Source organism: Nicotiana tabacum, chromosome 16, assembly GCF_000715075.1.
Source record: "Nicotiana tabacum cultivar K326 chromosome 16, ASM71507v2, whole genome shotgun sequence".
NCBI classification, from domain to species: domain Eukaryota; kingdom Viridiplantae; phylum Streptophyta; class Magnoliopsida; order Solanales; family Solanaceae; genus Nicotiana; species Nicotiana tabacum.
The window spans coordinates 103,593,287-103,609,176 of record NC_134095.1 but is presented as its reverse complement, the minus strand read 5'-3'; positions in this window follow the sequence as shown (position 1 = coordinate 103,609,176).

Genomic DNA, 15,890 nt, shown 5'->3' with positions numbered 1-15,890 from the left:
CAATTCAATTGCATAATGTAAATAACACTTAAAGTAACGAATTCTACAATTAAATTCTACGCTAATACGCGAAATTATGTAAAATGACCAAAACGCCCCTCGGGCATGCATCTCGAAATCGGGTAAAATTTATAGTTTCAGAATCCTCACACTCTCACGAGTCTAATCATACCAAAATTATCCAAATCCGATGTCAAATCCCCAATCAAAACACAATTTCTTAGCCTAAGAACTTTTCCCCAATTTTCATACAAATTCTGAAATTAAAGGATGAATTCATGTTTTAGATTAATGGGTTACAAGAAAAAATGAGTTAAGAATCATTACCAAATAGATATCTCTGAAAAATTCCTCAAAATCTCGCTCAAATCCGAGCTCCCAAGCTTAAGTTTTGATAAAAATGGCTAAAACCATTGATTTTGAAATCTTATATCTGCCCAGAAAATTCCTTCTTCGCGAACGCGGTTAAAACCTCGCGTTTGCGAAGCACAAAATAACTTTGGCCATTTTTCCTTCTTCGCGAATGCGACGGGTACCACGCGAACGCGATGCAAAAAACTCCATTGGGCCAATTCCTCTCCCATGAACGCGAAGTCCAATCGCGAACGCATAACACAACCATCCAGCCTCTTCACGAATACGGAGGCCCTCTCGCGAACTCGAAGGACAAACTTTTCCCCCAGTCCCAGCTCCTCTTTGCGAACGTGAGAACCCACTCGCGAATGCGATGAAGGAAACCAGAATTGACTGGTGCAACATTTTCTGTCATTTTCCTAAGTTCCAAAAATGACCTGTTGAGCATCCGAAATACACCCGAGGCCCCCGGGACCTCAACCAAACCTGCCAACCAATCCTAAAACATCATTCAAACTTGGTCCAACCTTCGGAATGTTCAAAACAACATCAAAACACCTATTTTTCATCGGATTCAAGCTTAAAATTTCCAAAAACTCTAAAAATACACTTTCGATCAAAACGTCTACCAAACCTCGTCCAAATGACCTGAAATTTTGCACACACATCCCAATGACATGACGGAACTACTGCAACTCTCGGAATTCCATTTTGACACTCAGATCAAAATCTCACTATCGAACCGGAATCATCAAAAATTCAACTCCCGGCATTTCAAGCGTAAATTAGCTACGAACCTCCAAAACACACTCCGAACACGCTCCTAAACCTGAAATCACCCAACGAAGCTAACAAACCCATCGGATTTCCATTCCAAGACCGTCTTCACATTGTTCTGACTACGGTCAACTTTCCAACACTTAAGCTCTCATTTAGGGACTAAGTGTCCCAAAACTCTCCAAAACTCAAAATCGAACATCCTGACAAATCGAAATAGCAGAAATAAACTTGGGAAAGTAGTTAATAGGGGATCGGGGCATTAATTCATAAGATGACAGGCCGCGTCGTCACACCATAAACCCTAGAGACCCCCCCCCCCCCCCATTTCTCACCCCGTCTCTGTTTCAAGCTAACCCTATCTGCGCTAAATTACTCTACACTTCAAACCACCTAAACCCTAGCTGCCACCCACCGAAAACCATTTCACGATGGCGACCGGTCTCCAAACTCACCTTATAACCACCCTTCCCCTTTCTTTCCAAATCCATGAACAACTTTCCCTAAATCCCCCTTGAACCCGTCGAATCTCAAATCTAAGAATCAAAAGCAAATCAATGCTTGCATTTTCCAGTTCCTCTGCGATTCCTTAGTTCGTGTAGTTCGAAACTCACCCCAAATGGATTTTTCATGACAAGAGCAATAATTTGGGGTCAATTCCGAGCTATCTCGACGTCTAGCTATAGATTCGACTCAGATTCTTCTTTGTTCGCTTAATATGTACATTTCTTGTCTTCATTTTAGGTTTAATTTCCTTCCTCTTAGTACTTTCCACACTAATTATTGTTGTTCCATTTTTATTCATTTATTTTTCTTTCATTTTATTAAATTTTGACAATAGTCTATGATTAATCTTTAGTTTAACTGTTAGTTTAATTGTTAATCATTAATTATTTGTTAATTTTAAGTGTGTAAGAAAATCGAATAAATATTCTTTATTAAGGTAGTAATTTAGCAATGTTTCTTTAGGGTAATTGTTGGTTGCCGTGTTTGTTTGTTCAACATGTTCTGAATTCTCAATGCTAGGTTTGTTTTTAGTGTTCATTCATGCATGCTTAGTTTATTTTCCAAAAAAAATTACTATTAGAGTTTGTTGTTTGTCAAATTAGTTAGGTTAGATTTTGAATCCTAATTAGTTTATTTTTCATTCATCAGTGTGGTTTTTATTAACTATTGTGACCTCAATCGGAATTTGTGAGGGGTAAAAGAATCAAAAGAGTAATTTAAGAGGATCATTGGAAGGGTGTGTAAATAGTAAATTGAGATAAGGCAATTAGAGGTTCTAGAACATGGGCAACTGGCCCTATTTGGCCAGTACAAATGTCGAAGCCAATTGGAAATGGCCAGTTGTCCATTTATGTTAAAAAGATGCTTTTTGAGGGTTGCTTTCAAATGGAATTATTCCCTGACTTGGAGAGCACACAATAGCTCTCTTAGGGTATATATAGAACCCTTTCCTCACTCATTAAGAGAGAGATTCAGACCCTAAAACACCCAAAAAGTTCAACTCTACTGTTTCACTAGTAGCTGATCCCTTTTCTGATTTTTGCCAAAGTTAGAACAAATTTCTTTGGAATTTTTGGTCTTCAAAATCGAGATATGGATTAAGTTTGAGGCTCTGTATTGCTGTTCTTGCTGTTGATCTCTACTAATTTCCTGGTGAAATTTCTCACCTTGTTTTGTTATTTATAACCAGGTATTCCTTGGACCTTGAATGACAAGTGGAATGCAAGCATGCTTTTCCTTTCAAAGATGTGTTTTGTAATATGAAGTTATGTTCAAATTTCGAGTTTTAGTTCTTCTTATATGTTTTCTGTTAAGTCAGTCCGATTTTTTTGTAATTTTCATTTAGCTTTTCTTTAAGCCATGGATCTACTATGCTAGTCTATGATTTAGTTTTGGCTCTCATATTTGAATGCTTAAAAATAGTTTAGCTCTTTGTGTATTGTTCAAGAGCTCAGGGTGATTGATGCTGTTTTGAGCTCGTTTGTTGTTTATTTGTTAAAGGGTGTGAGATGCCATGCTGGTTGTGGTATCTCATTTGAATTTTTGACATCCAAGTTCATCCTTGTTTGAAAATTCGGTTGTTTAATTGCCAAATCATGTTCAGATTGTATCTTAGAATTGCAATTATGGTCGAAATGGTTACATGTCTGATCTTAATGTGATTAATTGTTAGTTTAAGGTAGTTGAAGTTAATACTATATTACTAATATTGTTAATTAATTAAAACCCATGATACGGTTAGTCAGCATTTTAATTTCCAGGATATATTCAATCTTTTGTTATATGTGTATTTGAGAGGGTCGAGCTTCAATAGGGCTTTAGTAACCATTGGTCCCGGCGTTGGCCCAAATAAGGTGGCCTAGTTGAAATCACCCCTGACATGGTTTTTGGTGCTCAATTTCAAAGCCCAGACAGTGCCAACATCTTTATTCTTCAAAACTAGTGATCAAATGGCTTAATGGGCTCTCTGTTGGCCTAATTTTTTCCAAAATATTTAGAGTCAACATATCTACCCAATACCTATCTATAATTAGAAGTTTTTTATTGAATTTCGACTTAGTTTAAACACGATCCTTCGTAGATTTCTCTAGACATGTTTATAATAAAAATCATTATAGCTACGGGTACAGCTCTCGTGACGTAGTTGTGATACATAAATTTCAAATCCAGGTGCACATTTCATGTGACTCGGCCACAACTTCTAATAATGTTAATAAATTAAACATGTTATCGATCGTGGGTACGGTTCCCGTGACAAGATTTACAACACCAAACAAACAAGTGTACGACAATCGTAACTTGTTCCAGAATAATTCCATAAATAATTAAAAATAGTCAAAGGTTAAAAATGCACAATAGGTATAAAATATATAATTAATCAGACAATTAGGGCAATAATAATAGTTGAGCGAGCATGCAAAAACCACGGAACCCGGGAATGCCTAACACCTTCTCTGTGGTTAACAAAATTCCTTACCCGGATTTTTGAGTTTCGCAGACTGTAAAACAGAGTCAAACTTTCTTCGATTCGGGATTTTAACTAGTGACATGGGACACCATAAATTATCCCAATTGGCGACTCTGAATAAATATAAATAATCTCATTTTGGTTATTATCACTTTAATTGTAAAAACTCCCCTATACCCTTTCGGGTAGAAAAGGAGGTGTGACAGCTCTGGTGACTCTACTGGGGAAACAAACCAGAATCTCTAGTTTAGGGTTCACGAATTTGAGCTTAGAAAAATGGTTATATTTGGCTTTTATTTATTATCTGATTTTTATTACATGCTTGGGCCTAATGTGTTAAATGCCGCTTTTTACCACTTTGATATTATTTGAACTATACATAAACTGCTGCGAAGCCCTTCTCTTCTAATCTTCTGGGAAGTGCACGCTGGTGTGACTTCTTTTCTGTTAGTTTCATATCCTAATTTAGAACGAGGTTCGGATAAGTTGCAAAGCCGGATGATCTTTTTTTGTTACCGGTACGCTGCCCCCCCTCCGACTCGAGTTGTCTGCTCGGGTAAGCCAGGTCTATAACAATACACCAATGTTTTAAACCTAGAATAACACAGCCTCATGTCGGATCCCTAGTAGGAACACTTGTTTGCATTATGTGCATTTGACTTTGGGGACTCAACACAAGTGTTGGGTCCGTCTAAGACAGGTGTACCCGAAATTAAAAGACTATCCTGATGCATTTTTACATGATATTTGTGCATTTATTTGTTTCGGCTTGCATGTTGACCGGCTCTTAGATTAGGGAGGAAAATCAAAGGAAAATCGAGATTGGGGTAGGAGAGAGAAATTCATCCGTTTCCCAAAAATGGTGTTCAAAACATCCTGAAATCCTGCTGAAATTTTGAAAAAAAAGAAATTAAAAAGGGGAAAAGGTCATTCCAGAATGGTTCGTATTTTATTGTTGTGTCAAAACTGACCAAACTACGCGGGTTTTATTCTCACCGGATGTAGGATACGTAGGCAACCTTTATCGGGTCTAGCCCCATTTTTGCAAAATTAACCAAGAATATGAAGTGTCATCATTTTTGTCATAAATAAAGTGGGTGATGCCGGTTTTGGCTAAATATCCAAGTGTCCCAACGGGACGACGGAAGGTCGTTTTTGCAAGAATAGCTACCGATGGTTTCTTTGTCAATTTTTGGACACCTAGCAAACACAACCCTAAAATCTTCCCTTTTGAAGTGTTGAATGGCCGTATTTGCAAAAGTAGCCTTGATTTATTTGAATTTTTGCAAAATGAACCTTTTTATCAGCTTTTAAATAAAACTCACTTTGTTTTAAACCAATCACCCTAATCTAAATGTGCAGAATAAGATCGAGTCAAAATTTACTGTTGAAGGTTATGACTAAGATTCCGTTGGCACTTCACATGTGTTGGGAAGATTTAGGTGAACAAGGACGAGACACGGTCAACCATTACCTAGGGGCACTCACCAGATTATTAAAGATTAAGTCTAGGGGTGACATAATAAAAGCATTGGTGACATTTTGGGACCCAACTCACAACGTTCTGCATTTTTCGGACTTCGAACTTACACCTACCTTGGAGGAGATAGCGGGTTATGCCGGGAGTACAGAGGGTTTTAGACATAAATACCTGGTCGCTCCAAGAGCCGTCATTCCCCACAAGTTCCTAGACTTACTAAAAATAAGCAGGCGGGACCAGTGTGTAGATTTGGCAGGTGGATTTTCCACTCTACACTTCAGATACCAGCGGTATGGGCATGTAAGAGGATTTGATGACTCGGAAAGTGGAATCTGAAGTAAAGGGAACCAATCAAAGTGGGAAGAGCATAGATGCTTCACTTTCATGGTGGCATTCTTAGGTCTTCTAGTGTTTCTCAGGAAGGACGAGAATATTGATTTACGAGTGGTTGGGGTCGTCAATGATTTGATTACCAATGCCATGAGCACCCTCACACCTATGATAGTATCTGATATATTTCGAGCTCTCACATCTTGCAAAACCGGATTAGATTTTTTTGAGTGGTGCAATTTGTTACTACAAATGTGGATGATTGAGCACCTTTGTCATCGTCTTCGATACATGAACTACGGGTCTATAGGAAAAAGCTGCATCGAGGAGTTTGGTACAAGGGTCTCTGTGTTCAAAATGCCAGAAGGGGTCGGAAATTGGGTTTCTCGCCTTCGGACCATAAATACAGGTCAGATAGAGTGGACACTTGGTTGGCTTCCCATTGAAGAGATTGTGTACATGCCTGCCACCGGTCTCTACTTCCTCCTAATGGGTCTTCGAAGCATCCAGCCTATGCCCCATATCGGGTTTTGAGACAATTGGGAAGATGCCAGGTAGTTCCCCAAGACGAAGATCTTAGTATTCATGCAGTTGAAGTCCGCTCTGATGGCCAATTTCATGAAGAAGTGGTTCGCCATATTTGGAACGAGTGCCAATATTTGACGGCAAACACCCGAGTATGTGACTTTTCCAGGGGCGAGGTCTTGCCTAGTTATCTTGCTTGGTATAGAATGTAAGTCGCAGCAAGGGTCGAACCTAAAAGGCCAACCAAAAGGCCTCACATCCAAGAATTTGTTGAGGCATTGCAAGAACAATGGGCTTGGTTGACCAATGAAAATGAATATAGGGCCACCATAAGCAAGTTATAAGGGCTAATTAGAGACCTTAAATTTGATAATGGATTGCAAGCCACTACGGATAAAGGTGAAAAGAAGAGGTCAGCCCAAGAAAATGAAGCCCTCCAAGCCCAGATCTAGAAGATGAAAATAGCAGCTGAGAACCCGGTCAGAAGCGAAAAAGATGAAAAGCTCATCCACAGCCTTAGACAGAAAGTGTGTGATGATGGGGCTGATTTGGAAAAAGCCAAAGGAGATTAGTAAAAGCCCAAGCAAAGTTGGCCAAGAATGTAGAAGAACGAGCGAGTTTCGTTCAGCAGTTGAAGGAAACGTACGACAAAGGAATCACGAGTCTGAAGAAAAAGATCAATACCCTTGAGAGTGAAATGACCAAGCAAGCAATGAACTTCAAAGTAGAAAGAGAGCACTGCTATGCATTGATGTCGCGTCTAAAAGAGGACCTGCAACAATTGCAAGAGCAAAATCATACTGCCACACAAGTTTTGGAGACCATATCTCAACAAATTGGATGCCTGCTCCAAGAGAAGGGCGTCATTACGGAGAGGATTAGAGGGATTGCTGATTATGTCATCATGAAATTCCATGAGTGCGAGGATATGACCAGATACATGTTCTTCGCCGCTGTGATAATTTTTGTCCGTCAGATAATGGACGACCTATATCGCCTCTAAGAAGATATGGCACGTAGGCCCGCGGTGAGACCGACTGATGTCCCGCGGGCTCTTGGAGTAGTATTGGAGGCACTTATGTTTTCCTGATTTTGTTTTCGAGTCTATATTTCAATTTTTTTAGAGTCTGTTAGTCTACTTTGAGTCTATTTTTGTTTTTCAGTTCTTAAGCCTGTATGTCGGAGTCGTTGTAATCGAGGAAAATCAGAAGTTTTTATTTTAAAACCCAAAAATATTTCTTTCTTTTATTTCACATTATTCTCTTGAACTACATAATGATCTAATTCATGCAGCGTCATGATACGTAGGCAATTCCAATAGGATTCTATCATAACCCTAAAATGAAAAGAGTAGAAAAAAACTAAGTGGAAAGAAAGAATGAAAAAATGAGAGAATAAAAGTGAGTGCAAAAAATAAAAGGGGAGCGACAAGAACCAAGTGGGAAAATCAATAGTGACTAAAAAAAGGCAGGAGTGAAAAGGAAAAGCGAAAGAGAGACGAGAAAGTGCAAAGTGAAAAGAGTTAGTTAAGGTCGGGATGAAGCATGCAACCGTTCAAATACACGATAAAAGTATTTAACTGTTCAGGTGCATTGAATCCCAAAACGTGCGGTTGCCTACCTGTTAAACTCTTAAACACTAACAAGTTCGATGTTGTTATTGAGCACAGAAAGGTGGTTAGTTTGTTTGGAACTCTGGAAAGCCACCCATATAATACCAGGTCTAAACACAAAGCGATCATGGCTAGCAAAGAATTGGACGCATGTATTATTGACTCGTCGAGAGAGATGGAGGAATCCGAATCTGGTTTGAAAGAAGAGGTACATAAGCTGAAGCACCATGTAACGACCTGACCGGTCGTTTTGAACTCTAGCACGTCGTTCAACAGTTTGGGGCCATGAGCAAATTCACTTCAGGTATTATGACTTGTACGCATGGTCGGAATTGAATTCCGGGGAATTCGGAGTTGATTTGGAAAGGGAATACTCATTTTTGAAGCTTTAAGAAAGAATTGACTAAGATTGGATTTTAGAGTAAACGACCTCGGGATCGGGATCTGAAGGTTCCAGGAGGTTCGTATGATGATTTCAGACTTGGGCGTATGCCCAGATCGGGTTTTGGATGACTCGGGAGCATTTTGGTGCCTATTGTAGAAGTTAGCATTTTGGAAAAAATTTCATAAGTTTGGGTTGTAGTGCATTTCAGTGTTATCGATATCCATTTGGGATTCTGAGTCTGGGAGTAGCTCTGTATGGTGATTCTGGTGTTGGGAGCGCGATCGGAAGTGAATTCGGAGGTCCGTAGGTCATTTTGGAGTCATTTGGCTAAAGTTAGAAATTTGAAGGTTTTTGAGAAGTTTGATCGGAAGTGGACTTTTTGATATCGGGGTCGGATTCCAATTCTGGAAGTTGGAGTAGGACCGTAATGTCAAATGTGACTTGTGTGCAAAATTTGAGGTAAAACGGACGTAATTTGATATGTTTTGGTGTCGAATGTAGAAGTTTGAAATTTCAAAGTTCATAAAGTTTGGATTGGAGTACGAATCATGATTTCGACGTTGTTTGATGTGATTTGAGGCCTCAAGAGAGTTTGTATAATGTTTTTGGACATGTTGATATAATTGGTTAAGGTCCCGAGGACCTCGGGTGGATTTCGAAAGGTTAACGGAATGAATTTCGGACCAAAGAGTTGCTGAAATTTTCTGCAGAAAGTTGTTTTGACAGCAACTAGTGCAATCGTGGAGCTGAATTTGGAAGCTTATATTTCCAAATCTATAAGGAATCCAAAAATTTGCAAAACATAAAAATTGTTGCTCTTGAATTCTAGTTTCAAGAAAGTTAAACCATTCATGATTCGGACATTTGGTCAGAAAGTTATGGTCGATTGGAGATGGCTGGTGGAGCAGTTTCGACAGAATTTTCTGATGCATGGAGCCGATTTTAGAAGCTCATATCTCAGAATATATAAGAAGTTATATGGTGTACAACCTATCAAATGAAATATCTTCGCGTCTAGTTTCTAAATCTTCAAACCATTCGTCATTTGGATATTTCCACAAGGAGTTATGGGCATTTTAATAGAAGGTGTACAACAGGGGAAAATTGTAATAGGATGTGCAACATGCACAACGCAAGGTACAACTCTATGAAGCCTGAGCAGATTGTTTTAAACACGAGTTTTGGCCCATTTCTTACATTTCTTTCATATGGGTTGGACGATTTTGGAGAGCTCAAGGAGGGATTTTCACCAAGCAACACTAGGTAAGTGATTTCTTCCTATTTTTGAGTTAAATATGTGATCTTACATGGATTTAGACATGGAAAATTAGTATAAATTTGGGATTTTAGGGGAAGACCTAGAATTTGGAATTTTGGACTTTTACCTTGAATTTGAGCATGAAAATTAGAGCAAATTGTATATTTGAGTTGGTAAAGCTATGAGTAGAATTTATCTTCGAGAAATTTCAGAATCGGGGCATGTGGGCCCGAGGAAATTTTGGTTTACTTTAGAGCGTAGTTGGTAACTTATATAATTTGAATTGTTACAAGTATTAGAGTTAATTTATATTGGTTTGCCCGCTATTTGAATAGTCTTGGGGCGTTGTGCATTAATTGGAGTCGTTGGAAGGGCTTGGAAGCCGGTTATGGAAATTTCGTAGCGAGGTGAGTCTCCTTTCTAACCTTGTAAGAGGAAATTGTCCCCATAGGTGAAATAATTGGTTATGTGCTTCTATTTGGTGGGGGGCTACGTACGCACGAGGCGACGAGATTCCGTGCGTAGCTACTATTATATGTATATCCGGGTAGTCTAGGACCCAAAAGCATGCTATACTTGGAATATTTGTAATCTTGTTGGCAGTTGAATTCCTTAAATCCTATCGAATCGGTAAATGAATTGCAAAAAGGATTACACTTCATTTTCTTAAATTGCTAAAAGAGAATTGGCTTTTATTTGGACAAATGTTCCCCGATAAATTCTTAATTGGCTGTTTGAGCATGTATTTTTATGTGTACTTGCGTCACATGTATAATTCGCGAGCGGCGTAATAGATGCATCTATGGTTCGCGCCGTTCGACCCTCGGCAGTGCATATTTTACATTTATGTTGAATCAGGCCGTATGAACTCGACATGATATGTGCATGCTTGTATTGCTTGCATGGGAATTTTAAATGTTGATAATTGCCTTTCCGGGCCAGAGATAAATTGATAAAGACAATGAAAAGTAAATCTTTGGAAATCCTTTATTATTTGAGAAGTTGTTTACCTGCTTTCCGACTTCATGAGGTTAATTTTACTTTATGAAATCCATGAGTTCCTCACACTTTTGCAATATTATCATTAGACTAATAGTAAGTGTCGAAGTTGACCTCTCCTCTCTACTTCTTCGAGATTAGATGAGATACTCATTGGATACATGTTGTTTTCATACTTAGGTGACCATATACCATATTTAAATGTGAACATGAGCTGTATTTATCGAGACGACCCGCAACTAGCAGAGTCCTTATTAGAGTATTTTACGGTGTTTTTCATTTCTATCCACCTTGTATTCCGGACAATTACTGTATTTTATTTCATGCCCTAGTAAATGCTCTTGCAGTAGTGACACCAGGTTCTGGGATGATTATGGGGTATACTATATTAACTCCTTAACATTCATATTTGATTTGAAATGATTACCTTTTACTAATGAAATTGAAGGAAAATCATAGTTTCAAAATTATTAAAACAATAACTTAATCAAGTATTTTAGTTGGCTTGCCTGACAGCGGTGTCCGGTGCCATCACGACCCTTAGTGGAATTTGGGTCGTGACAACATGGTATCAGATCGCTAGGTTCCCTTAGGTTTCACGAGTCATGAGCAAGCCTAGTAGAGTCTCGCGTTTTGGTATGGAGATATCTGTACTTATATTCGGGAGGCTACAGGGTTGTTAGGAGTACTTTCCTTCTTGATTCCTTATCGTGCGGTTTGATTCCTTTGAGGCTTTTATTTTCTACTCAATCTTATGCGATGTGAGGCGCTTGCTATATTGATCGAGAATTTAGAAATTTTGATGGTACTACAGATATGGTACAGGATGTTCCTCCCTACGTATTTGATTGGGCTATTATCATTGCCTTGCGGAAGGTCGTTTTGGCATTTCTATTAATTATTAGTATTACCAAAGGTTTTGAGATTTGGCATTAATTGTTATGACGATCCGTGCGCTGCTATCACACAATATTGGTGTAATGGTAGGATGCTTGTCTGTGCGTCGAAGCAGTGAATGACTTGAAAGGATGTTTACTCAGTGCATGATTTAGAGATTTCGTATTTTATTCCCGATGGGGGAAAAACAATCGGGCTAAGAATGTTCCGATTTGGGTTGATGGAGTAACAAGGCTTGGTATATGTGAGCATGGTGGAATTTTCATCTGTGATGAGATGTCGTTGGCTTTGTTGAATGTACTATGCTCGCTGGTGTTAAGACCTTTTACGATTCGCCCTTAGGGCAGGATATTGTAAGATAGTATTGGAGAAGCGACTGTCAGAGATTGCGGGGTGTGGTGGTTCAGGATTGAATGTGTATTTCTAATGTCGATGGCTCGAGAGAGACGATTCTTCAAAAAGGTTTAAAAGCTAGTAACGGTCTATTGGTTCAAGTGCTACCGAGACAGATTTTGATCTAAGGCATTAGATGAGCATCAAAGGATGAGGAAGGACGTGTGGGAAGTGTCACGCGGTGGTTAAACTTATAGAAGGCCAGGTGTAAGAAGTGGAGGTCTAGTAGTTTCTTAAAGAGGTGAGTCTGCCCAAAGTGGGAGAGTGGCAGGGTAGTATATGGATTCAGTGGCAAGATAACTACACCCTTGTGGAAAGTTTGGAGTTATTTGGAGAGCTTTGGTGGACAGTGGCTAGGTCTATGAACTTAATTTGAAATATCGTCTATTATTTGGCAGGAAATTTGATATGACAGAAAGGAGCTCTTGATATGAAGGAGGATACAACATAACTTTGAATTGGAAGATATTGTCACACATTTAGTTGTTGTCCACGAGGAGTGAATGGACCTGTGCAACTGGTGAATGAGCACGGGCTCAGGTGGGTTATATATTGTGAGCAGGTTAGCGGTCGCATGGTTGGTGAAGCTCCTACGAAAGATTTTACTGGCTATCTGGTAAGAGGCCTAATGTGTGAATGTTGCTAGAGATTCAGAGTGTTCATAAAATGCTAACGGAAGGATTTCGAGGAATTTGGCGGTTTAATTACGCAAGGTTATGTCAATAAGAGATAAAGAATCTTAGTGGGTTCCAAAGTTGTGTAATAGTGGCTTCAAGCTAAGTGGGAGAGTCCCATTGCCTACAGTTGGATTTCATGGTCGTCTATTTATGAGGTTTCCGGTTAATAGCATATTGATGGGTTATTTCAGCTAAGGTAAAAAGCACATAAGAGGTAATTTAAGCAAAGGAATTGTTAAAGGTGTGCTAGGGCTAGCCTCATTGGCTCATGTTCGGAGTTGGGGAAGGATTCAGGATTTACGCCTTGTATAGATGTGGGTTTCAAGGGAAGTGATTCTGTCGGGTGCTTCGTCGAGAGGGTATTCACGTGCTAGAAGATTCATGGAATTGATTATACTCGGGGCCAAGTCAAAGCGGGTGGCTCTCAACAACGGTCCTAGTGGATCCAAAGGGGTAAAATGTGGTGCCTAATGATTTCGAGCCTATGGGTACGATTAAGAATCAAGCCTTGTAGCAGCTTAAGAGAAGAGGCCCAGAATGTTCTATGTTGTTTTGACTTGCAGTGTAGCATTTGGGAGGTATGAAATGGTTCGTGGGATTTGAGACAGCATAGTCTCGTGATTCAAGGTCACTTGGGATGAGTGCGGATGGGGTGTGTTATATGTTGAATTGAGTTATTATTATTTCTAAGGCAATCAAGGATAAATTTGAAGAAGATAGATTGGTTGGCCATAGTTGAATAGGCATATTGGTGGTAGTGATCAGTTCCTTCTGCGTGATCAAGTTATGCAAGTGATTTGTGACGATACGTTTGAGGCTTGTCAGCCGCTGTGATTGATGTCATTCAGAAGTATTCTACTGTTATGGCCTGTTATGTGTAGGTGGATTCTGGAAGGTCTATGGTGGCTTAGACCACTACTTAGAGATTTGCATGTTCTACGATTATGAGAATTCACTTGTGTGTTGTTATGGTTCTCCTGAAGTGATTTAAGTGAAAGGTTTTTATATGATGAAGTTAATCTATTAGTGGTTCCAGAGTTATGATGAAAATCCTGTTCTATCGTATATTGGCATGTTGAGTGCAGTGAGTGGTTTGGACTTTAAAGTGAGGATCAAGGTCGCAGTTCGGTGTTGACAAGGATCTCACGAGCTTAGATGAGCAGGGAAAGGAGTTTCGATGTTTAAAGTAAGTTGGTATTGTCTTCAGCATCACCTGAGATCGGTGTTTTGTGAAAAAGGCTTTGCATCCTGGTTAAGGATTTTTTATCGCTTTTTAGCATTAGTGCGGTCAGTGATTTGGATGTACAAACAAGTTATCTATTACGGAAGGTTGTGGGAGCGTGCCCCACGGGAAGGTTGTATAAGTGTGACATATAGTCACTTGATCAATTGAAGAGTTAAACCCAGTATGAAGATTGTGGTGATGTCGTTAAATTGAGAATTGATGCTTGGAGGGCACTCGGTTTATTGGGTTGTGGACTCTAGGGGATTTCTCTGGTTATGATGGTTGTTCTTGTGTGTTATAAGAAAAAGGGGAGTTATTATCGACCTTTGAAAGGTTATTACCCTAGTTCAGTGCGATCAGAATCAGCTTGAGGTCTATGGATAGATTTAAATATGAATCGGCAATGCTCTCCTTACGAAAGAGTAGTCGGGGTGTTATTTCATCGTCAACTATTTCATGTTATGATATATTGCATCGTGTCAGTTGTGAGACGGTTTGGTGAATTTCTTATGTGTTGAGGTTCCGCGTAAAGATGATGTTATATGAGCAGAATGACTCTTGAGATTGAGATCGTATATCACACCTCAGTTGTGCTTGAGTTTGTAGCTTATAGCGCTATGTCTCCCCGGGGATAGTATTATGCACTTAGCATGCTTGTGACCGACATTCGGTATTTTGTTGTAATGAGTAATCTGGCTCGATGTGTATCTCCTTATGTGAGTTTTATGGGTGGATCGGGTGGCACGCCGCTATGGGTATGTTGTTTGGATCGGGTGGTGTGCCACAACAGTGTGATGTTGAGTACAGATTCCTAAATCTACTTTTATATGTTTTATTTCCTATCTTTTTGAGGAAAACTCATATTAGTCGTGTGGCCGCGTTGCATGTATGATTCGCTAGCAGAGTGTTTGTTTAATTATGTTAACCACGTTGCATGTATGATTCGTGAGCGGGGTAATTGGATTTCCTTTTTAGAGTTCATTTTCCTTTTGTATCACGTTCGAATTGGTAGCCTATTGGCACATTGTGGCATCATATGAGACTGTTGATCATGTCATGGGTGGCTTATTGCCTAAGAAGTTCGTACTGGGTGAGACGAGATCATTGGATTTAGGATCAGTGCAATCTGATTATATGAAGTATGTTAATGAGCTAAGACCATTATTTGGTTCAGAATGAGGTGATGGTTCTTGTCAGGAGTATAGACCCAATGATTTGTTGATTCAGCAGTTGGTTATAAATTTCCACACATCTCTTCCATCGCGGCAGTATTGTAAGAGTTAGAGCAAGACCTATGTATGTCATGAGGAGCAATGTGAGCATCAGATTCGTGGAATTTCGACTAATTTGATCAGAGAATGTTATTGTGGTCCAGTGAGTAAAGTGGTGCAAGGCGTGAATTCAGCAAAGGTATGCAGTCATGCTTTGGTGCAGAGTGTAGTGATTGATACGGTGAGCGTATTTTAGAAACTGGCCTGGCAGAGGATTCCGGATGTTGGAATTGGGCTCTAAGGCTTATTTGCTTAAGTGGAAAAAGGATATCTTTAGATTGATCAAGCTAGGGTGCCTAGCTGAGTTATGGTAGCACGGGTAGGTGGTCGACGGGTTAAACAGTGATTGCGGACAACTCCAGCACAGTTCTTAGCACGTTTGAAGACGAACGTATGTTTAAGTGGAGAGAATGTAACGACCCGACCAGTTGTTTTGAGCTCTAGTGCATCGTTCGATAGTTTGGAGCCATGAGCAGCTTCACTTCAAGTATTATGACTTGTACGCCTGGTCGGAATTGAATTCTGGGGAATTCGGAGTTGATTTGGAAAGGGAATTCTCATTTCGGAAGCTTTAAGTTGAAAGAATTGACTAAGATTGGATTTAAAAGTAAACGACCTTGGAATCAGGATCTGAAGGATCCAGTAGGTTCGTATGATGATTTTGGTACTTGGGTGTATAACCGGATCGGGTTTTGGATGACTCGGGAGCGTTTTGGCGCCTATTGTGGAAGTT